General features: G+C 40.6%; 1 protein-coding gene across 1 annotated transcript in view; it reads left to right on the plus strand.

Moving 5' to 3' along the window:
- The window catches only part of LOC129143547 (T-box transcription factor TBX1-like), a 130,363-nt gene that overhangs the window by 102,012 nt on the left and 5,582 nt on the right, over nucleotides 1–22,769 (plus strand). The window lies entirely within an intron of this gene.

The raw sequence follows: 22,769 nt of genomic DNA on the forward strand, positions 1-22,769 counted from the left end.
TTATAAAACCATCAGATCTCATGAGCACTCACTCACTATCACAAGAACAGCATGGAAGTAACTGCCCCATGATTCAATTACCTCCAACTGGGTCCCCCCCATGACATGTGGTGATTATGGAAACTACAATTCAAGATGAGATTTGCGGGGGACACAGCCAAACCATATAAATATCATAATTAACCAAATATATCAAAAATACTCAGCTTAAGTCATGGAATGGAGAATTAATGGGTAATATGCCAAATGTTGCCACCTTGTTTGAAGAAGAAGGATTAGATCACCAGTATATTCCTCATTTCTGCATGTTTCTTGAAAAATAAATATTGCAGTGGCTCAGACCTCAGACTTCAAGTCAGACAGCTGTAGATGTAAGTCCTAGCTCTATCACTGAGTACTGTGACATTGGATGAATGTCTACACATCTCTAAGCCTCATCTGCAAATGGAATGCTAATTATAACTCACTTATGAGCTTCTTGTAAAAATTTAACAAACAGAAACATAAAATATTTGACCCAAGTTCCAGCATATAGTAAACACTCAATACATGTCACTACTAAAGAGATTTAGTATTTATAAATGCTTTACTTGAAGGATAGTTTGAATTGTCTCGGTATGTTCCAAGACTCTAGGTTTCATTCATTAACAAATATTTAGCATGTCTACTATATATACTAGATTTATATCTGTGTTGCTATACATCTTTTGTCTAAGTCATTATACATCAAGAATAACGCTTTTATCAGCTTCCCTTTCTCTTCTCCTCTTTCTTTTACTAGCTTGTGCTTTCCTTTTCTTCCTCTCTTTCTTGGGATAGCAGTTTTGAAAATGCAACACTTGTTGTTATTGAAGGAAAATCTATAGAGAAAAGAAGTCTAAATACAATAACTGTTAGATTCTACCCATCAATGTTTCCAGGAGTCAAAGATTGCTGCCCAACCTACCCACCATACTTTACCATCACTCCAGAAAAATAAACCAATACAGTTATTACCAGTCTGGGCCTCTATGTTAGTCTGCTAGAGCTGCCGTAACAAAATACCAAAGACTGAGCAGATTATATCACAGAAAGTTATTTTCTCATAGCTGTGGAAGCTAGAAGTCCAAGATTAAAGTACCGTCAGTGTTGGTTCCTGATGAGGACTCTTTTCTTGGTTTATAAACAGCTGCCTTCTCACTGTGTTTTTCCATGATTCTTCTTTGTGAGTGTGTGGTGAGAGAGATCTCTGGTGTCTCTTTCACTTCTTTTTTTTTTTTTTTTTTGAGACGGAATCTCACTGTGTTGCCCAGGCTGGAGTGCAATGTCATGATCTTGGCTCGCTGCAACCTCTGCCTCCCAGGTTCAAGTGATTCTTCTGCCTCAGCCTCCCTAGTAGCTGGGATTACAGGCACACACCACCATGCCTGGCTAATTTTTGTATTTTTAGTAGAGACAGAGTTTTGCCATGTTGGCCAGGCTGGTCTCAAACTCCTGACCTCAGGTGATCCACCCACCTCGGCCTCCCAAAGTGCTGAGATTACACGTGTGAGCCACCATACCAGGCCTTCTCTTTTACTTCTTATAAGGACATTAGTCCTATCGGATTAAACTACCACCCTTACCACCTCATTTAACCTTAATTACCTCTGTAAAGGCCCCATCTCCCAAATACAGTCACATTGAGAGTTAGGGCTTCAACATATGAATTTGAGGGCAAAAGAGTTCAGTTCGTAACAGCTTGCTTTTTCCCATTATCAAGAGATCATATAAGCCCTTTCTCCCCCTGTATGCAGGCATCTTTTTGGGAAAAGGTGCATAGGAGGACAAGGCTCATTCAGGGGAAGAAAGCGATGGTAGATGTCTGAAGTGGTTCAGATAATAAATTTATTTTTTGCACCTTTTTAAACAAAAGGTCAGGATATTTTTGGAAACTAAAGCGTAACACTGATTTCTCAACTGCTTTCTTTCTCTCTGTCTTAGTCAGTTTGGGCTGCTCTAAAAAATATCCCATAGTCTGTGTGTGTGACTTAAACAATAAACATTTATTTCTCATGGTTCTAGGGGTTAGAAGTCCAAGATCAGGATGATGAGTTCTGGCTTGCAGACTGCCAACTTCTCCATGGATACTTACATGGAAAACACAGGGAGCTAGCTAGCTCTCTGGCCTCTTCTTAGTATTGCCTCTACTGGCTCCACTTTCAAGGCCTAATTACCTCCTAAAAGCCCCACCTCCAAACATCATTACCTTGGGATTAGTCAACATATGACTTTTGAGGGGACACAAACATTCAGTCCATTGCATCCTCTAATGAACTCTTATAGCACCTTCCTGTTTCATAACACCTGTGGTCTCCTACTTTGCAATATTCAGTTTTTTACATGTTTCATTTTTTTCTAAATATGCAAATATCTTGAAAATGAAATCCATATCCAGTTATTTTGTTCCTCATGGTAATTAACAGTGTTTCCAGAAAGCAATATTTCACTGATTCAATGCATTTTGAGTCAGTGCCTACCATATGCTACACTACTGCAATTTGATGAGAATTTCCTAATAAATACATAAATGAACTTATAAATAAATTATAAAACATTTAAGGATACTTGAAAAGCTGGATGTAATAATATTCTGATCTACCTTTTAGATATTTGTAAAGTATATTTAAATTCATCATCACTCCTGCCATATATATGAGCAAACATATGGCTCAAAAATATTTTATTTTTGGCTCTACATTACACAGAAGTTTTGCATGTAAAAATTCTAAATAGTCTTTTTCACAATGAGGGAAGAATTAAATTTAAATTGCCCAGCACTATGCCTGAAACATATCCATTGCATGGTAAATATATATAGTAATTCTATGTACCACTGGATAGCAGATTCCTTGAGGGCAGAAACTGGTTTTTTTTGTTTGTTTGTTTGTTTGTTAGTCTTCGTGATGGTTGATTTAATGTGTCAACTTGACTGGACTAAGGGATGGGCTAAGCAGATAGCCGGTAAAACATTATTTCTGGGTGTGTATGTGAGGGTATTTCTGGAAGAAATCAGCATTTGAGGCGGGGCACTGTGGCTCAGGCTTGTAATCCCAGCACTTTGGGAGGCCGAGACGGGCGGATCACGAGGTCAAGAGATCGAGACCATCCTAGCCAACATGGTGAAACCCCGTCTCTACTAAAAATACAAATATTAGCCGGGTGTGGTGGCATGTGCCTGTTGTCCCAGCTACTCAGGAGGCTGAGGCAGGAGAATTGCTTGAACCCGGGAGGCAGAGGTTGCAGTGAGCCAAGATTGCGCCACTGCACGCACCCCAGCCTGGGTGATAGAGCAAGACTCCTTCTCAAAAAAAAAAAAAAAAGAAAAGAAAAGAAAAGAAAAGAAAAGAAAGAAATTAAAATTTGAATAAGTAGTTTAAGTAAGAAAATTCACCCTTACCAATGTGGGTGGGCATCTCTTGAGGGCCCAAATAAAACAAAAGGACGGCCAGGCGCATTGGCTCACGCCTGTAATCCCAACACTTTGGAAGGCCACGGGGAGCGGATCACAAGGTCAGGAGATCGAGACCATCCTGGCTAACATGGTGAAACCCTGTCTCTACTTAAAAAAAATACAAAAAATTAGCCGGGCATGGTGGCAGGCGCCTGTGGTCCCAGCTACTAGGGAGGCTGAGGCAGGAGAATGGCGTGAACTAGTGAGGCGGAGCTTGCAGTGAGCCGAGATTGCGCCACTGCACTCCAGCCTGGGCGACAGAGTGAGACTCTGTCTCAAAAAAAAGACAAAGGAAGAGTGAATTTTCTCTCTTTGGAAGCTGGGACATTCACCTTCTCATTCCCTTGAACGTTAGTGCTCCTGGTTCTCAGGCCTTCAGACTCTGACTGGGACTTGGACTTATGGCTCCCCTGGTTCTCAGGTCTTTGGGCTTGGATCAGAAGTATTTCCTGTTCTTCAATTTGCAGATGACAAATCGTGGGACTTAGCTTTCATATCCCGTGAGCCAGTCTCATAATAAATTTTTTTCTCTGTATCTATTCATGTCCTATTGGTCCTGTTTCTCTGTAGACCCCTAATATAATCCTCATAGCCCCAAAAGTTTGTCTCTAATTTAGCAGTTGTTCAAGAAATATTTATGGAATAGAATAAAACAGAACTGCCGTCTGCCTGATTTCTCCTTTTAGAGTAGGAAAACACCACCTGAATAGAGGATAACTGTGAATATAAAATGAAGCAATTAAAAGAAGCAATTAGGATCACTTGAACCCAGGAGTTCGAGACCAGCCTGAGCAACATAATGAGACCCCAACTCACAAAAATAATTTTTTAAATCAGCCAGGTGTGGTGGTGCACACCTGTAGTCCCAGCTACTCAGGAGGAGGCTGAGGTAGGAGGATTGCTTGCTTGAGGAGGAAGGATTGCTTGAGCCTGGGAGGTCAAGGCTGCAGTGAGCCATGATTGTGCCACTGCACTCCAGCCTGGGTGACAGAGCAAGACCCTGTCTCAAAAAGAAAAAAGAAGCAATTATTCTTTCTTTGGGTGAAAACTGTGTATTCTGTACTGGACTCTTACATGTTAGTTTGTCATTTTAGCAGTGGTCCCAAAGAAATATGAGTTTCCTCTTTCACAGCAGGGGTTAGCTCTCAAAAGTAGGACCTAGGTTCCTCAGTGGATCTTCTGGATTTGAGGAGAAAGTTTGGAAGTGCTTGGGACCATAGGTACAGGTCTGACTTGAGGATAGTAAACCAAGACAGGGAAGCAGCAAATGCTGTAGGGCGGGGAGAGGGGAGGAAAAGAGGACGCAGGAAAAACAAGCATAAACCACGAGAGCGGAGTCAGTGATTTAGCAGGATCCAAAGTTTATATTGAGAAGATTTCCCTGGTTTTGGTTTTGGACAGATTATGTAGGGGTTTGGGGATGCTTAAATAATTATATGGTTCCATTTCCTTTTCATGATCTCACATTTTTCAAAAGAATGTTTTATGTGTGTCTTTAGAATTGGTGAATGAATGAATCTTATTTTTTTAATACCTGAGATTGTCACTGAAGTATTGTCACAAAATTTAGGCTTAAAAGTCTGACAATGAATTGACCCTAGGTAAGGTGCAGGGTTTTTGTCTTTTAGAAAGTATCAATCAAGAAAATGCCCAGGAGTATCACTGGACACAACACTCTCCTGGAAGCCAAAGGTGTAGGAAGATGCTGAGGCCCAGCATGGTCCCAGCAGTACACATTTTACAAAAGGGAAAGATTTTTTACTTGGCAAAACTTTAGTTCAGCTTCTTAATCTTCTGTTAGCTCCTTCAGTGCACTTCATTGTAAAGTCCAGTTTTAGCAAAAAACCCTGCTGAGTCTGTTTAGCAAGAACCCTCAACCTCCATATCTGATCAGGTTCATCATCCTCCACCATCTCCCAGGTGACGTCTGATCCCCCCGGCTTGTCTTACGCAAGAGCCCTGTTAGGCAAGTTTAGCCAGAATCCACCTTACTTCTGATGTTTCCTCTTAGTAATTTTCTATCCATGGACCCCCACACAGTTCCTTGCCTGTGAATTCCTACTCATTCCTGCTCTATTCAGAGTTGAGCCTAATTGCTCTCCCCGACTGCAAGCCCTCATTGCAGTGGTCCCTACACCTCTGGCAATGGTCTTGAATAAATTCTTCCTTACCATGCTGTTAAAAAGAGAAAGAGAGAAAAGAAAACAGAGCTGAATATACTGAGAATATTGCTTAATATACGGCAACCTCTGTGTAACTGTTCTCACTTCCTTTTAACAGATTTCCTCACTATTAGCATAACTTTGGGCTGATCAAAACAGTAGCCGCTTGTAGCTATTTAGTCCTTGAAGTATGGCCAGCCCAATTCAAGAAGTACCATAAGTATAAAATACATAAAAATTTTCAAAGATTTAGTTCAAAAAATAAATTCTTAATAATTTTTAATATTGATTGCATGTTGAAGTGACAATATTATGTATATATTGGGTTAGAGAAAATGTTATTTAAGTTAACTTTATGTTTGTTTCTCTTTTTTAATGAGGCTACTAAAACATTTTGAATCTCAAAAGTAGCTAACACTATATTTACATTGTACAGTGCTACTTTGACCTCTTCACAGATGCAGATTGTTTTGCCTATAATTATACTATATTATCACAGCATGATTACAATTATTGTAACCTGCTAAAATGTTTAAAACTATGTTTATATAGAAATCCTTGGCTTCTTAAAAACTTCTACACAGGAGTAGAATGGGAATACTGGGTGCAGTTTAAACAATATATTATTTTAGCACCCATTTAAACAAGTTGTTGAATATTTTGGAAATTCACAATATGACATAAAATAGTCCAATTATTGTCACGTGGTTTCTTAGCAATTACTTCCTTAAAGAGCACCCAGTTGCAGGCCAGAAAAATTATAAATTCTGACTCGGTGGCCTTTATATAGCATGAATGAATTAGAAACTAGATATTTTATAATAACTGTCTCTAAGAAAAATGAAATTTGGGTTCCTATAGCAGCAAATTTTTGAGAAATTAAAGAAATAATGTTAAAATAATAAATTTTTATTTAATAAGCTTTTAGATACTGTTTTAGTAAATTGATATCCACATGAATGGCATTTCAAGGTTACTGTAAGCACTTGGGTGAAGAAAAAATTAGAATCTCGTATATTTGTTCATTAGAGATAGTGATATGGTTAGGCTTTGTGTCCCCACCCAAATCTAATCTTAAATTATAATCCCCATAATTTATATGTGTCAAGGAAGAGACCAGATAGAGTTAATTGAATCATGGGGGAAGTTTCGCCCATGCTATTCTCATGATAGTGAATGAGATCTCATGAAATCTGATGGTTTTAAAATGGGCTCTTCATCCTTCACTTGGCACTTGTCCTTCCTGTTGCCTTGTGAAGAAGGTACCTTGCTTTGCCTCCATCTTCCACCATGATTGTAAGTTTCCTGAGGCTTCACCAGCCATGCTGAACTGTGAGTCAATATTTTAAACCTCTTTCCTTTATAAATTACCCAGTCTCAGGCAGTTCTTTATAGGAGTATGAAAACAAAATAATACAGTAAATCGGTACCAAGAAAGTGGAGCATAGCTTTAAAGATACTTGAAAATGTGGATGCAACTTTGGAACTGAGTAACAGGCAGAGGTTGGAACAGTTTGGAGGGCTCAAAGGAAGACAGGAACATGTGGGAAAGTTTGGAACTTCCTAGAGACTTGTTGAAGGGCTTTGACCAAAATGCTGTTAGTAATATGGACAATGAAGTCCAGGCTGAAGTGGTCTCAGATGGAGATGAGGAACTTGTTGGGAAGTGGAGCAAAAGTGACTCTTGCTATGCTATAGCAAAGAGACTGGCAGCATTTTGCCCCTACCCTGTAGATCTGTGGAACTTTAAATTTGAGAGAGATGATTTAAGGTAACTGGCAGAAGAAATTTCTAAGCAGCAAAGCATTCAAGAGGTGACTTGGGTCCTCTTTTTTTTTTTTTTTTTTTGGAGTTTTGCTCTGTTGCCCAGGCTGAAGTGCAGTGGTGCCATCTCGGCTCACTGCAACCTCTGTCTCCCAGGTTCAAGCAATTCTCCTGCCTCAGTCTCCTGAGTAGCTAGGATTACAGGCACCTGCTACCACACCCAGCTAATTTTTGTATTCTCAGTAGAGACAAGGTTTCATCACATTGGCTAGGCTGGCCTTGAACTGGCCTCAACCAATCCACCCCCCTCAGCCTCCCAAAATGCTGGGATTACAGGCATGAGCCACCATGCCCAGCTGACTTGGGTGCTCTTAAAAGTTTCCAGTTTTATGCATTCACAAAGAGATGGTTTGGAATTGGAACTTATGTTTAAAAGGGTGTTGAGAGCAGGCCCCCCAAAATCTGGCCATAAACTGGCCCCAAAACTGGCCATAAACAAAATCTCTGCAGCACTGTAACATGTTCATAATGGCCCTAACACCCACGCTGGAAGGTTTTGGTTTTACTGGAATGAGGGCAAGGAACACCTGGCCCGCCCAGGGCAGAAAACCGCTTAAAGGCATTCTTAAGCCACAAACAATAGCATGAGCGATCTGTGCCTTAAGGACATGCTCCTGCTACAGTTAACTAGCCCAACCTATTCCTTTAATTCGGCCCATCCCTTCTTTTCCCATAAGGGATACTTTTAGTTAATTTAATATCTATAGAAACAATGTTAATGACTGGTTTGCCATTAATAAATATGTGGGTAAATCTCTGTTCGGGGCTCTCAGCTCTGAAGGCTGTGAGACCCCTGATTTCCCACTTCATACCTCTATATTTCTGTGTGTGTGTGTCTTTAATTCCTCTAGCGCTGCTGGGTTAGGGTCTCCCCGACCGAGCTGGTCTCGGCAAAGGGAAGCAGAGCATAAAATGTTGAGAAATTTGCAGTGTGATGATACTATAGAAAAAAAAATCTGAGGAGAAATCCAAGCCACTGCAGAAATTTGCATGAGTAACAAGGAGCCAAATGTTAATGGCCAATACAATGGGGAAAATGTTTCCAGGACAGATCTTCACTGTAGCCCCTCTCGTCACAGGCCAGGAGGCTCAGGAGTAAAAAGTGATTTCATGGGCCAGGCCCAGGGACTTGCTGCTTTGTGCAGTCTTGAGACTTGGTTCCCTGTGTCCAAGCTGTAGCTAAAAGGGGCCAACATATAGCTCAGGCCGTTGCTTCAGAGGGTGCAAGCCCCAAGTCTTGCCAGCTTACAAATGATATTGGGCCTGTGGGTGCACAGAAGTCAAAAATTGAGTTTTGGGAACCTCTGCCTAGATTTCAGAGGATGTATGGAAATGCCTGGATTTCCAGGTAGAAGTGTGATACAGGGGTGAAGCCCTCATGGAGAACCTCTGCTAGGGCATTGTGGAAGGGAAATGTGGGGTCAGAGTCCCCACTGGGGCACTGCTTAGTGGAGTGGTGAGAAGAGGGCCACCATCCTCCAGACCCCAGAATGGTAGATCCACTGACAGCTTGCACTGTGTGCCTGGAAAAGCCACAGACACTCAACACCAGCCATGAAAACAGCTAGGGCTGGGGCTTGTACCCAGCCACAGGGGTGGAGCTGCCCAAAGTTGTGGGAGCCCATCTTTCACATCAGTGTGACCAGGATGTGAGACATGAAGTCAAAGAAGACTATTTTGGAGCTTTAAGATTTTACTGCCCCACTGGATTTCAGACTTGAATGGGGCCTGTAGCCCCTTTGTTTTGGCCAATTTATCCCATTTAAATGGGTGTATTTATCCAATGGCTGTGCCCCCAGTGTATCTAGGAAGTAACTAACTTGCTTTTGATTTTACCAGCTCATAGGTGGAAGGGACTTGCCTTGTCTCAGATGAGACTTTGGACTTGGACTTTTTAGTTAATGCTGGAACGGGTAAGACTTTGGAAGACTGTTGGGAAGGCATGATTAGTTTTGAAATGTGAAAAGGACATGAGATTTTGGAGGGGTCAGGGCAGAATGATATGGTTAGGCTTTGTATTTCCAACCAAATCTCATATTTAATTGTAATCCCCATAATCCCCACGTGTCAAGGGAGAGACCAGGTGAAGGTAATTGAATCATGGGGACAGTTTTCCCTATGTTGTTCTGGTGATAGTGAGTGAGTTCTCACAAGATCTGATGGTTTTATAAGGGGCTGTTTCTCCTTCACTAGACACTTCTCCTTCCTGCTGCCTTGTGAAGAAGGTACCTTGCTTCCACTTTGCCTTCTGCCATGATAGTAAGTTTCCTGATGCCTCCTCAGCCATGCTGAACTATGAGTCAATTAAACCACTTTTTAAAAATAAATTACCCAGTCTCAGGCAGTTCTTTATAACAGTATGAAAACTGACTAACACAGAGAGTGACCTTCAAAACTCCCTTTATTTACTAAATATATTTCCATATATGTGGTAGCTTTCTTTTTAATTTCTGCCGTCAACAGTCTGAAAACCACTGACATCAGTTAACCTCAATCATTAGATAAGTAATCTGCATTAAGCACTTCATAATACATTTTCATATTAAATGCAGGATTCATTTTCTTCCTCCGTCAGTATTAATAGGCCACCCACTCCAATTAAATGCAATAATCAAGAAGTATTTTTAAGTGGTAGTGTATATCTCTCTTCAACAGAGATATAATGATATCTCTTCCTGTGTCATCTGAAAAGGCTTAGATGGAATAAGAAGCTATTCTGTCATGGTTAAAAATGGAAGTTAAGTCTGAGAGGAGTGCAAGAGTGAAGATACTAGTGAGACAAAATAACAAGTGCAGGGACCATTTCAAAGTAAAGAAATCATTAGAAGTACAGAATAAAAGAAGGCACACTTGTCTTTTTAAAAAGGGAATGAAAAAGCATGTGTTCTCAGAGATGAGTTCTTTAACCCCAGACAGCTATGAGCAATTTGTCAACCACTCTGAAGTGCAGTGTGGAGTCAACCCCAGGGTCTCAGCCACATGCTTTGGGTACTGGTTTCCATGAGGCTAAAAGCACAAGAGGATATTCTGTCTCAAGGACATCCTAGCTCTCATTGCAGTCCAAAGAATATCAAAACAACTTAAAAGTAATTCTTACAAATTAAATAAGCTATATTAATAGGCACGCTGGGTGGATGGGAAAAAATAGATCAGCAAAAGCTACCAAATAAAAGTGTCTACAGAGCATGGTGCAAAAATCACTGCCTTTTGCCATGGCTCTGAATCCTGGCTTCACAATTTACCTTATCACCTTGGGCATTCTTTTCACCTCTATGAACCTCAGTTTTATATTCTATAAAATGAAAGTAACATACAGTTTGTCCTCCATATTTGTGGGTTTGCCATCTGTGGATTCAACCAACCACAGATTGACAATATTTGGGAAAAAAAGAATTCCACAAAGTTCCAGAAAGCAAAACTTGAGTTTACCTCATACCAAGTACTACAATGAATCCATGGGAATGAAGTGATGTATAGGCATTGTATTAGGTATTATAAGTAATCTAGAGATGATTTAAAGTACGAGAGAATATGTGTAGGTTATATGCAAATATTGTGTCATTTTGTATAAGAGACTTGAGCATCGGCAGATTTTGATATCCAACAGAGGTCCTGGAACAAATCCCCCATGAATACCAAGAGATTATTGTACCTAGGATTTAAAGAAATCATGCTACTTAAAGTTTCTAGACTATAATAGGTTCTCTTCTTTCTTTTTCGAGAGGAAGTCTTGCTCTGTCACCCAGGCTGGAGTGCAGTGGTGCAGTCTCAGCTCGCTGCAACCTCGGGGTTTAAGTGACTCTCCTGCCTCAGCCTCCCGAGCAGCTGGGACTACAGGCACACCCCATCACACCCAGCTAATTTTTGTATTTTTAGTAGAGGTGGGTTTTCACCATGTTGGCCAGGCTGATTTCAAACTCCTGACCTCAAGTGATCCACCCGCCTCAGCCTTTCAAAGTGCTGGGATTACAGGCATGAGCCACAGTGCCTGGCCACTAGACTATAATAGGTTCTTAATGTATTTATTAGTATCTTGCTACAAAAGGAAACCATATCAATAAATACATTAAGAACTTAGGGGATTGCTTTGCATTCACTCTGACAATCTTTGTGATTTGGTATAGGAGAAATATAATCATCTAGAAACTTTCTGGGCTTGTTCTTTGCTCCTCATGTTTCCTTCAATGCCAGTCAGACAAGGACCTGGAACTGGCAGAGCTAGTCAGGAAGGTCAATGTGATCCCTCAGTTCCAATCTTCCTCACTACGTATCTTGACCAGTCATAGACTTGTCTTCTGCTGTGGTTCCTACGCTGTAATTTTTCTAATCTGGAGTTCTGGTTTCAGCTTCCACTCTCACCCACAGTGAGAAGAGCTACTGACCCACTTTTCTTGCCAGTCCTTCTTGTGAATTATTCTTTTGTCCAGCATATTCACAGTTACACTTGACTGGCCCCCTAATTACTTAGTAACAGGATCTCTTATCAGATCATCTGTCATGGTATCCCAGTGCTTGTGTTCCAGTAATCCTTATTTTACATGCTAATGGTCCCAAACTACAAGAGCAGTGATGCTAGCAATTCAAATATAAGAGGAGCTAAAAATTGTTTCCTGTAAGTATTGATTAATAAATATATATATATATATATATATATAATGTTCTGAGATTGCTAAGATTTATGGTAAGAGCAAATCTTCTATCCATTAAACTGTGAAGAACAAAAAATAAATTTGTGCTGTTGTACTTCAAACTGCAAAAGTTATAGCCACAGTGCATAATAAGTGCTTGGTTAAGATGCAAAAGTCATTACATTTGTCATTGGAAGACATTAACAGAAATGTGTTCTGATTTACAGCAACTGGGTTTGGTACCATCTGAGATTTCAGGCACCCACTGGGGTTCTTAGAATCCCTTCTGGATATGGGGGAACTACTATATGAGCAAAAGTCCGAAGTATCCACTGAACTTCAAGCTCCTGGTGGAAACCCATATTGGTCCATTTTCATACTGTATAAAGAACTGTGAAAGACTGGGTAATTTATAAAGGAAAGAGATTTAGCTGACTTACAGTTCAGCATGGCTGGAGAAACTTATAATCATGGCAGAAGGCAAAGGGGAAGCAAGGCACATTGTTCACAGGGTGGCAGGAAGGAGAAGTGCCTAGCAAAGGAGAAAGAGCCTCTTATAAAACCATCAGATCTCATGGGAAATCACTCACTATCAAGAGAACAGCATGGGGGAAACCGCCCCCATGATTCAATTACCTCCACTGGGTCCCTCCCTTGACACATGGAGATTACGGGGATTATAATTCAAGATGAGATTTTGAGGGGACGCAAAGCCTAACCATATCAGAATCCCAGAGCAGTGTCTGGCTTCAACCACAGGTAAGCTAGCTACACCCTTAGAATGCTGGGCTTCACCTCAGCCTTACTTCTGGTGCCAGTTCTGTTGCCCCTGGTTCCACCTAACTCCAATACCTACCCTGTTCATCCAATCCTATCGAGGATAGCCAGCCTTAGAAAATGAAGCTCCAGAACACACACTATATTTACTTCAGTTTTTGTTATAAAAGAAGGGGGGGGAGGTGTTTAAGAATAGCAATGAAAAAAAATGCCTTCCTTTATAACTCTGGGTTACATGTCTAAAAATTTGCTAGCAGTGAGGAATTAGTCTGTAAGAAAGTTACAAAGATAGACATCTAACGGAATCTAGTGACATAGCACAAAAGCATAATTGTTGCTAATTTATGAGTTTGAGGCCCTTTCTCTTTTCAGCCAGGAAAAACAGTCTCACCAATTTCTGACCCCCTCGCATCCCAATGTGATTGTTCTGTATCTTCTTTGAAAATGTCAGTAAAATGCTGTAAACTCTTTGTTATATGGAATTGTGTGGAAACTGGATGTGCTGATTAATCTAAAAATTTATAAGCATTTTCTATGTGTAAATGTGACAAAATGAGGACAAAACCACCTTGGAGTACCTTATACTTTCTCTGATTCTAACAGCCCTGCAAAAGCTCTTAAAGCTCCACAGTTGGTATTGAATGTCTCCATTATTATTGTGCTATTGGGAGGCACACATATCAGTTTATCAAGAGTTCTTAGGGCCGGGCACAGTGGCTCCTGCCTGTAATCCCAGTACTTTGGGAGGCTGAGGCGGGCGGACCACCTGAGGTCAGGAGTTCTAGACCAGCCTGGCCAACATGGTGAAACCCCGTCTCTACTAAAAATACAAAAGAAATTAGCCACGTGTGGTAGCAGGCACCTGTAATCCAGCTACTAGGCTGAGGCAGGAGAATCGCTTGAACCCAGGAGGCGGAGGTTACAGTGAGCGGAGATCACGCCATTGCACTCCAGCCTGGGCAAAAAGAGCGCAACTCCTTCTCAAAAGAAAAAAAAAAAGAGTTCTCATTGCTGGAATGTCAAGAAACAACAGCTATATTGTAGTTTTGACTGTGTTTTTTTTAATGTCACCATCTTTACAAGACATATGGTAACATTTTCAAGTTATCCAAACAAAGTCTGATACTGATTAAATACTAAAGTTCCTTATAATTAATGTTCATGAAGGGTGTGGATAAATGATATACATAGTGTGTTCTATGAAAACAAAATCAACAATTTAAGAGGTCTTACTTTTTTTTTTTAATTTTGTGTTTTGTTTTGCTTTATTGTCTCCATAGGTTAAATTCTTCCCCTCTATGATTTTTATCATAGTTATGCATGAATAACTATGGGTGGAAACTGGCTTAGTGGAGGAGGGGAGTTATCAAAGGAAATCGAGTAAGCTATATTGACTTATTTCATTTTAATCTTATTATCTGAAACCTCAAATAGGTAATCAATAGGACCCTAAAATGTCTTCCGGGTTTCTGTAGAATGTTGTCTCTCAAACTCCCAAGAAAAGCCTTTCAGACCTTCTCTTTTTAAACCTTCCTCACCCTTCCTTCACTGTCAGCTGCTGAGCGTACCTCATACATCACTCACAGAATTCCCTCCTCTGGGTAAATTTCCCCACCTGACCTTCGACTCCATGCAGGGACTCCCAGCCTCTCCTTCTTCCTTCTGACCTTGTGAAAGGCCAACCCCTCCTCGTGTGCCTGGATTCCATTCCCTCTCTCCTTCACAGGAATGCTGTTCCTTCATTAACTGCCCTATCTCTGTCCTCACAAGACTTTCCCTTTCTACCAGCTTATTTCCGTTAGTATAAGAACTTGTCCCAGTGACTCTTTGCTAAAAAACAAACAATCTTGCCCCCAAAAACCCTCCCTTATCTCTGATCTTGGTCTTCAAATCCTCTCCATTCCTGGGCTCCTCTCCTCTCAGTTGCTGATGAGAAATTAGAAGGTAATAACAGGATGATAAACCTCATCAAATTTTGCTGCTCTCCTTCATAACTAAATTTTCTCTTTCCCGCCTCCTTCCATCTGCTTACACACTCACTACCCTACTGAACCTGCCCAATTAGTATAGATCTCCTTATTGCCAAAACAAATAATGGCCATGGCAAAATATATGACTTCTGTTGATGAAAAGAGTCAAACTGTGTAAAATATTTGAAGAGATTTATTCTGAGCCAAATATGAGTGACCAATGGCCCATGACAGACCTCAGGAGATCCTGAGAACATGTGCCCAAAGTGGTTGGGGTGCAGCCTAGTTTTATACATTTAGGGAGACATGAGACATCAATCAAATACATGTAAGATGTAACATTGGTTTAGTCTGGAAAGGTAGGACAAATCGAAGGGGCAGGAGGGGCTCCCCAGGTTTTAGGTAAATTTTAAAAAGTTCTGATAAGCAATTAGTTGAAAGAGTTAATAAAAAGGAATGTCTGGGTTATAATAAGGGGTTGTAGTGACCAAAATTTTATCATGCAGATGAAGTGTCCAGGTACCAGCCTTCAGATAATAGATTGTAAATGATTTTTTGTTTGTTTATTCGTTTGTTTTCTTTTTTGAGACAGAATCTTGCTGTGTTGCCCAGGCTGGAGTCAGTGGTGTGATCTTGGCTCACTGCAACCTCCACCTCCTGGGTCAGCCTCTAGAGTAGCTGGGACTACAGGCACGTGCCACCACACGTGGCTAATTTTTGTATTTTTAGTAAAGACAGGGTTTCACCATATTGGCCAAGCTGGTCTCAAACACCTGACCTCGTGATCTTCCCACCTCAACCTCCCAAAGTGATGGGATTACAGGCGTGAGACACCATGCCCAGCCCTTGTAAACGTTTCCTATCAAACTTAAGGTCTGTGTTGATGTTAAATGCTGATCTTTCATGAATTACAAAAGGGAGTAGGGTAAAATGAGGCATGTCTGACCCTCCCTTCCTGTCTTGGCCTGAACCAATTTTTCAGGTTTGGAATGCCCTCGCTGAGAGGAGGTGTTCATTCAGATGGTTGGGGGCCATAGAATTTTATTTTTGGTTTACACTTCCTTTTGGTTTACATTTCCTCACCTCCTGACCTAGGCCACTGTAGCACAAAGGCTTCCCTGTCCTTTGTGGGGTTTTTTAATTTTTTTAGTTGCTTTTTAAAACAACAATGTATTACTTTCTTTTGCAGTTCTGGGGCTAATGGGCTCAACTAGGCAGTCCTTGTTCACCATACTTCGTAAAGTTGTAGGCAAATCATGACTGTGGCTGGAGTCACACGAAGGCTTCTTTACTCATACTTTTGGTGACTGGGCTAGGATGGCAGGGACAGTTAGGGGTTGGTGGGCATCTCTCTCCCTCCCCCTGGCCATCTCTTTCTATAACACTCTCCCCTCCAGTGTCCCCAGGTGCCTTCTCCATATAGCTAGCTTGGGCTTCCTCATAGCCCTGGCAGTCTCAGGATAGCTGGGCTTCTAACATGGCAGTTGACTTCCAAGTTGCCTGAATAGAAGCTGCCAGGCTTTTGCTGAGCTAGCATCCCAAGTCTAAGAATGTCACCATATCACACACTGTTGGCCAAGCAGGTCACTGAGGTTGAGAGAAGGGGAGTTAGACCTTACCTCCCAAAGAGTCTCCTGCCTCTTCCCGCAGTGGGGCTGCTCTTCATTCCAGATATCTGCAGGTTTCACTCCGTGCCACCCCAACGCTATTTAAAATGATTCACCCACCTGTGCTCTCCTCCTCCTCTTTCTGTATTTATTTCTCTCCACAATGCTTATCCCTTCTTCCTGCTTATTGTCCAGTTCCCTCTCCTGATGTGGACAGAGATTTTTGTTCATGATAATATGCCAGCACCTAGCAGTGTGTCTGCCACATAGTGGCTGCTCAGTGAATATTTGTTGAATGAAATGCGTCAGGCATACTTCTAAGGCTTTTAGGTGTATAAAGTTATTCAATCCTTGCAAAATGCCTATTAAGGTAAGGAATACTGTTATTCATGAGTGTTTTTTTGTTTCTTTTTTGTTTGTTTGTTTGTTTTTTTGAGATGGAGTTTCGCTCTTGTTGCCTAGGCTGGAGTGCAATGATGCGATCTCAGCTCACTGCAACCTCCACCTCCCGGGTTCAAGCGATTCTCCTGTTTCAGCCTGCCGAGTGGCTGGGATTACAGGCACATGCCACCACGCCTAGCTAATTTTTGTATTTTTAGTAGATACGAGGTTTCATCATATTGGTCAGGCTGCTGTTGAACTCCTGACCTCAGGTGATCCACCTGCATTGGCCTCCCAAATTGTTGGGATAACAGGCATGAGCCACCGTGCCCGGCATTCAAGTTTTAAATGGAGAATCAGAGATACATGGAGGCCTATTTGTTTTGTTCCTAAGCTTGAAAGCCAGGATTCAAACCCAGGCAGCTGGGCTCCACTTTCGAATGCTTCTCAGGTTCAACGATCCCTCTTTGCCTTCATCGTACTTATCTCTCAGCAGCACTGGATGCCACCCACCCCCCTCCTCCTTGAAACCACAGACTTCCAAGCTAGTTTTCACCTTACCCTTTGGCTTCTCTGTCTCTCTATCCTTTTTCCATGGTGAGTTCATCAGTTCCTAGGAATATGCTGATGAATTCTATTCTCACCATGACATTTCCTGGGAACTTCATGTTCACATACTCAACTTCCTGTTGGACATGGCATATCACAGCAATCTCAATCCTAGTATGTCCACTGCAATCAAAACATGTCCCTTAATCTCTCTTGCCTCAATAAATGACTCCACCACCCATGTGGACACTCAAGCCAGACCGCTAAGAGTCATTCTGATATCTTCCTGTCTCGTATCCCCTAGCCACAATATTCAATCATCAAGCTGTGATGATTCTGTATTCCAGATAATCTGCACACTTCTTTCCATCTCTTCTGTGCCAGCTGAGTTCAGGTTACCTTTGCTCTGTGCCCAACTGCTGAACAACTCTCTGACTATAGCCTGCCTCCACTCTTTTGCCTCCAAACCATTCATACCACAGTGGAGAGCAAGTGAGAGGCTTTCTTCAGATCTAAATTGTATCCTGTTACTCTTCAGTGTAAAAGTCTTCCATGGAGCATGAAATCCAAACCCTATGAGCTTCAGGTCACAGACCTTATTAAAACTTGCTATTGTTTTATTTACTTTGATTTTCTTATTTGTTTGCTTAGTACTACACTAAAATATAAACCTATGAGAGAAAGATGATTTATTCACTGTTGAGTACCCAGAACTTCTCATCATGACCTGACTGGGAGAGCTCAATAAATATTTTCTGAAAGAGTAATACAAAACTTTAGAATACTATACTTAGTTAGAAAGCACCCCATACATGTTTGAATTTCAAAGTTCATATTGCATTTGTTGGTCTGCTGTAATTATTGGCCACACAGTTAATGTAGTTTAATGAGAATATACACAATTATATATGGACTAACCCAGCCAGTGTAGCCAGCATAGCAGGTGACCTATGATACTTTCTTCTGCCCAAACTGAAAACATTTATTTTCAAACAGGAAAATATTGATTATCAGAGTTTTGTGAAAATATTAATTTATCATAGTATTATGTGTTTCCCTGCCAATATTTAATGTTTGATATCAATGAAAAATCCAAAATGACTTATAAAGAGCAAATTAAATACAAATATCCACATAGAAAGATAGCAAAATACCAAGCAGTACTAATGCATGCAGGTATAAGTGATAGAGATATGTACATAAAATTGAGAATTTTTTTTTTTTTTTGAGACAGAGTTTCAATCTTGCCTCAGCCTCCCAAGTAGCTAGAATTACAGGCATGTGCCACCATGCCCGGCTAATTTTTGTATTTTTAGTAGAGACGGGGTTTCACCATGTTGGCCAGGCTGGTCACGAACTCTTCACCTCAGGTGATCCACCCGCCTCAGCCTCCCAAAGTGCTAGGATTACAGGCGTGAGACATTGCGCCCGGCTGAGAAAATTTTTTATTTGAACTAAATTCAAAATACTGAAAGATAGAGTTAACTTTAGGCAAGATACTGGGATCTGAAGAAAAAAACATGACTGCCAAGAGTAACATGATTTACAAAATGGGGATTTGCCCCTACCTAGAAACATTGATAAGTACAAAAGGTATAAAGTGAAATGGGATGCATATTGGAGTGAAAGGAAAATAAATTCTGGGACACTCAAATCACTTAGCCAAAGAGAAAGGTCAAGCTGGGAACTGCGTAGGGCAAACCTGCCTCCTAGATTATCCATGCCTAAAATAGATAGCCACTAAGATAAAAAAAAGCTACATACCTCCCTCACAAGAAATTTCCTTCTGGACAAAGGACAGACAAAACTCAAAGTCATCCCTCTGTTCACTGAGATAAATGCATATGTGTGGTCTCCTTTGGAAAGACTAATTAGAAACTCAAAAGATGGGTACACGGTACACTGCTTGGGTGATGGGTAAACCAGAATCTCAGAAACCAGCATTAGAGAACTTATCCATGGAATCAAAAGCCACCTGCACCCCCAAAACTATTGAAATAAAAATAAAAATAATTCTTAAAAGAAAAAAAAGAAGAAACTCAGAAGAATGCAACTGTTTGTCTCTTACTTACCTATGACCTAGAAACGCCTGACCGACTTCAAGTTTCCTGCCTTTCCAGATGGAGCCAACATATACCTTGCATATATTGATTGGTGTTTCATGTCTTCCTAAAATGTATAAAACCAAGCTGTGCCCCAACCACCTTGAGCACATGTCGTCAGGACCTCCTGAGGCTGTATCACAGGCATATGTCCTTTACTTTTTGGCAAAATAAACATCCTAAATTGACTGAGACCTGTCTCAGATATTTGGGGTTCACACTGGATACTTTATATACATTCATCCACACAGGCAGTTGTATAAGCAATATTATCCTTGACCAGAAAGACTATGTCAGCTACTTTTTATCTGTCATATTGGATTCGGTAAGTATGGTTTGGTCCTTCACAAAACAGTAAACTCTCTTGTTTCTAGGTTGTACCCCAAAGTCCTTGAGGCTCAATAAATTTACATTGTTTTTTTCATTTTTCAAAACCACATTATGAAGTAGAACAGTACTTCCTTTTGTTCTCTATAGTGGTGATTTCTTGCAAGGGTTAGCCATCACTGGGTCTGTCTGGATTGATGTACAATGGTTATAGTCTGAAATTCTCTGAGAAGTAGACATTATTTCCATATTGTGGTCTACACTGGATTCCAATTGTTAGTTTTTATTTGCTTACAAGTTATTTCTCCTGACAAAGGCTATATTTAGCTGAACTATGTGATTTGATTTGCAAATCCTACTCCCTCACACACACATATTTAAGTAATTGTTTCAAACAAAGGTTCACCCTCATCCACTTTGTAAGGCAGGCTGAAGGTATAAGTAAAGTGGGTGTAGCTGTGTTTGTTTCTGCACTTTAAGAAGTCCTTTAATATGAATAGTTAAGCAAATTCCTGTAGGTGAAAAGTATTCCTATCATCTGGCTTACGTGTTTGACTTCCTTACAGTGCAAATAGACAAAGCCCTTCAGAAAGCCACCCACACAGAGTAAAACTGCTATGATAGGGTTCATTGCTTCTTTTGTTGTTGTTTCAGTGAAAATGATTCCAAAAGATGGGCATAAGCTAAATACAACTCCCCAGTAAATGAAAGTGTGCCATCATGCTAATTGGAACAAACCTGTAGCACAGTTTAGACCAGCAGAAAAGCTGTTCAGTGAAGCATCCCTGAACCTAAAGTCAGAAGATGAGGGAGTCTGGCCCGAGTCCTCCCCTTTGCTTGCTGAGTGACACTGCTTAAATAGCTTAACTTCTCTGAGTCTCCTTTGTGAAACTGGGTTATACTTAATGACCTTTATTGTTCCATGTAGCTACTTTCTAAATTCAACAATCAAAACGTTTTAATTACATTCTCTCTTTACATATTGATATATTCTTGGGTACTGGGTTTCAAGATGTGTATACTTCTTAGTGAGCAGAATAAGCATATTGTATATATTGGGTTTTTTTTTTCCTTTAATCACATTCTATTTGTTACCCTCAATACCTTAATTTTTTGTCATCCAAGTTGCTGCTTTTTCTTGCTATATTGTATTAGTTTGCTAGGACTGCTATAACAAAATACCACAGACTGAGTGGCTCTAACAATTGAAATTTGTTTTCTCACAGTTCTGAAGTCCAAGATCAAGGTGCCAGCAGGGCTGGTTTCCCCTGACACCTCTCTCCTTGACTTGTGGATGCTCTTCATATGGCCATCCCTCAGAGCACCCTTACCCCTCGTATTTTTCTGTGTGTCCAAATTTTCTCTTGTTATAAGGACACCAGTCATATTGGATTAGGGACCAACCGTATTACCTCTTTTTACCTCTTCAAAGTCCCTATCTTCAAATACAGTCACATTCTGAGTTACTGGGGGTTAGGTCTTCAACACATGAGTTTTAGGGAGACAGAATCAGTCCATAACATATGTAATCTTTTAAGAAATTATTACTTTTTATCTTATTTATTTTTAAAATTTTATTTATTTAAAAATTGCATTTTAGTAAAGATGGAGTCTTGTTATGTTGACCAGGGCTGATCTCGAACTCTTGGGCTCAAGATATCCTCCTGCCTCAGTCTCCCAAAGTGCTGGGATTATAGGTATGAGCCACTGCACCAGGCTCATAGCATATATATTCTAAGTCTTCTTTATATTAATATAGACTTTATCGAATAACATTTTAGCATCATTTAAAAATATTTTATACTTTCAATATAATAATCAACATATACTTCTTCTAAACAGACTTTAAATAGTCATCATAATTTTAATTACATGAATCAATGCTTGTAAGTCTTCATGAATCCTCCTAGTAGATATGTTCATTTTTTTCATACTACAATATTTTCATAATTTATTCTTCCTTCCTTATGATACCTGAAAAAGAAATTTATTAATAGCTAGTCACTTACAAACCAGCATCCCAGAATTCCTGGTATCAACTCTAGTATGACATAATCGTATGCTCCCAATGGGTGCCTAATAAACACTTGTTAGATTAATTAATTTGATTCTTTTGACTTATAGGAGACTAAAGGCCAGGGAAAATAGAGATCAGTATCTAGGAATCAAACTACTATTCACTGCATAGCACAAAGTAACAATTCTCAAAAATTTTACAGCAACAAATGGGGAGGATAATGCTCACTGGTACATGTCCCTCTTCTTGGTGGAAGCACAGTTAAAGACCTCACTATTGGCTGAGTGCAGTAGCTCATGCCTGTAATCCCAGCACTTTGGAAGGCCAAGGTGGGTGGCTCACCTGACATCATGAGATCGAGGCCAGCCTGGCCAACATGGTGAAACCCTTTCTCTACTAAAAATACAAAAATTAGCCAGGTGTGGTAAAGAGTGCCTGTAGTCTCAGCTACTCCGGAGGCTGAGGCAGGAGAATTGCTTGAACCTGGGAGGTGGAGGTTGCAGTGAGCCGAGATCGCACCACTGCACTCCAGCCTGGGTGACAGAGCAAGATTCTGTCAAAAACAAAACAAAACAAAACAAAATGACAACAACAAAAAACCTCACTCTCTTGATGTGGCCTTGTCTTCTGCACATATAAACCATGTTCCCATCAGGGAAAATTATGGACATACAAGAAAATTGTGAAGGCAGTTTTTAGGATCTCCACAGGAATTGTTAACAGTGTTAGTGTCTCCCTCCAGGGTTTTCCTGGCCTTTCAGCGATTTGGTGAGCTTGGCTAGAATAGCCTGGTCTACCCCTGCAGAGACCCACTCAACCTCATCACTAGACAGGAGTGAAAACCAGAGTCAGTACTCTTACTGATGTCAGAATCAAATTGGAGAGAGATTCTGGAGTCCGACATGTAAGAAAACATTTAAGAAATCCTATACCTCAACACACAATGCTCAAGA

This window comes from Pan troglodytes, chromosome 2 (assembly GCF_028858775.2).
Source record: "Pan troglodytes isolate AG18354 chromosome 2, NHGRI_mPanTro3-v2.0_pri, whole genome shotgun sequence".
Lineage (NCBI taxonomy): Eukaryota > Metazoa > Chordata > Mammalia > Primates > Hominidae > Pan > Pan troglodytes.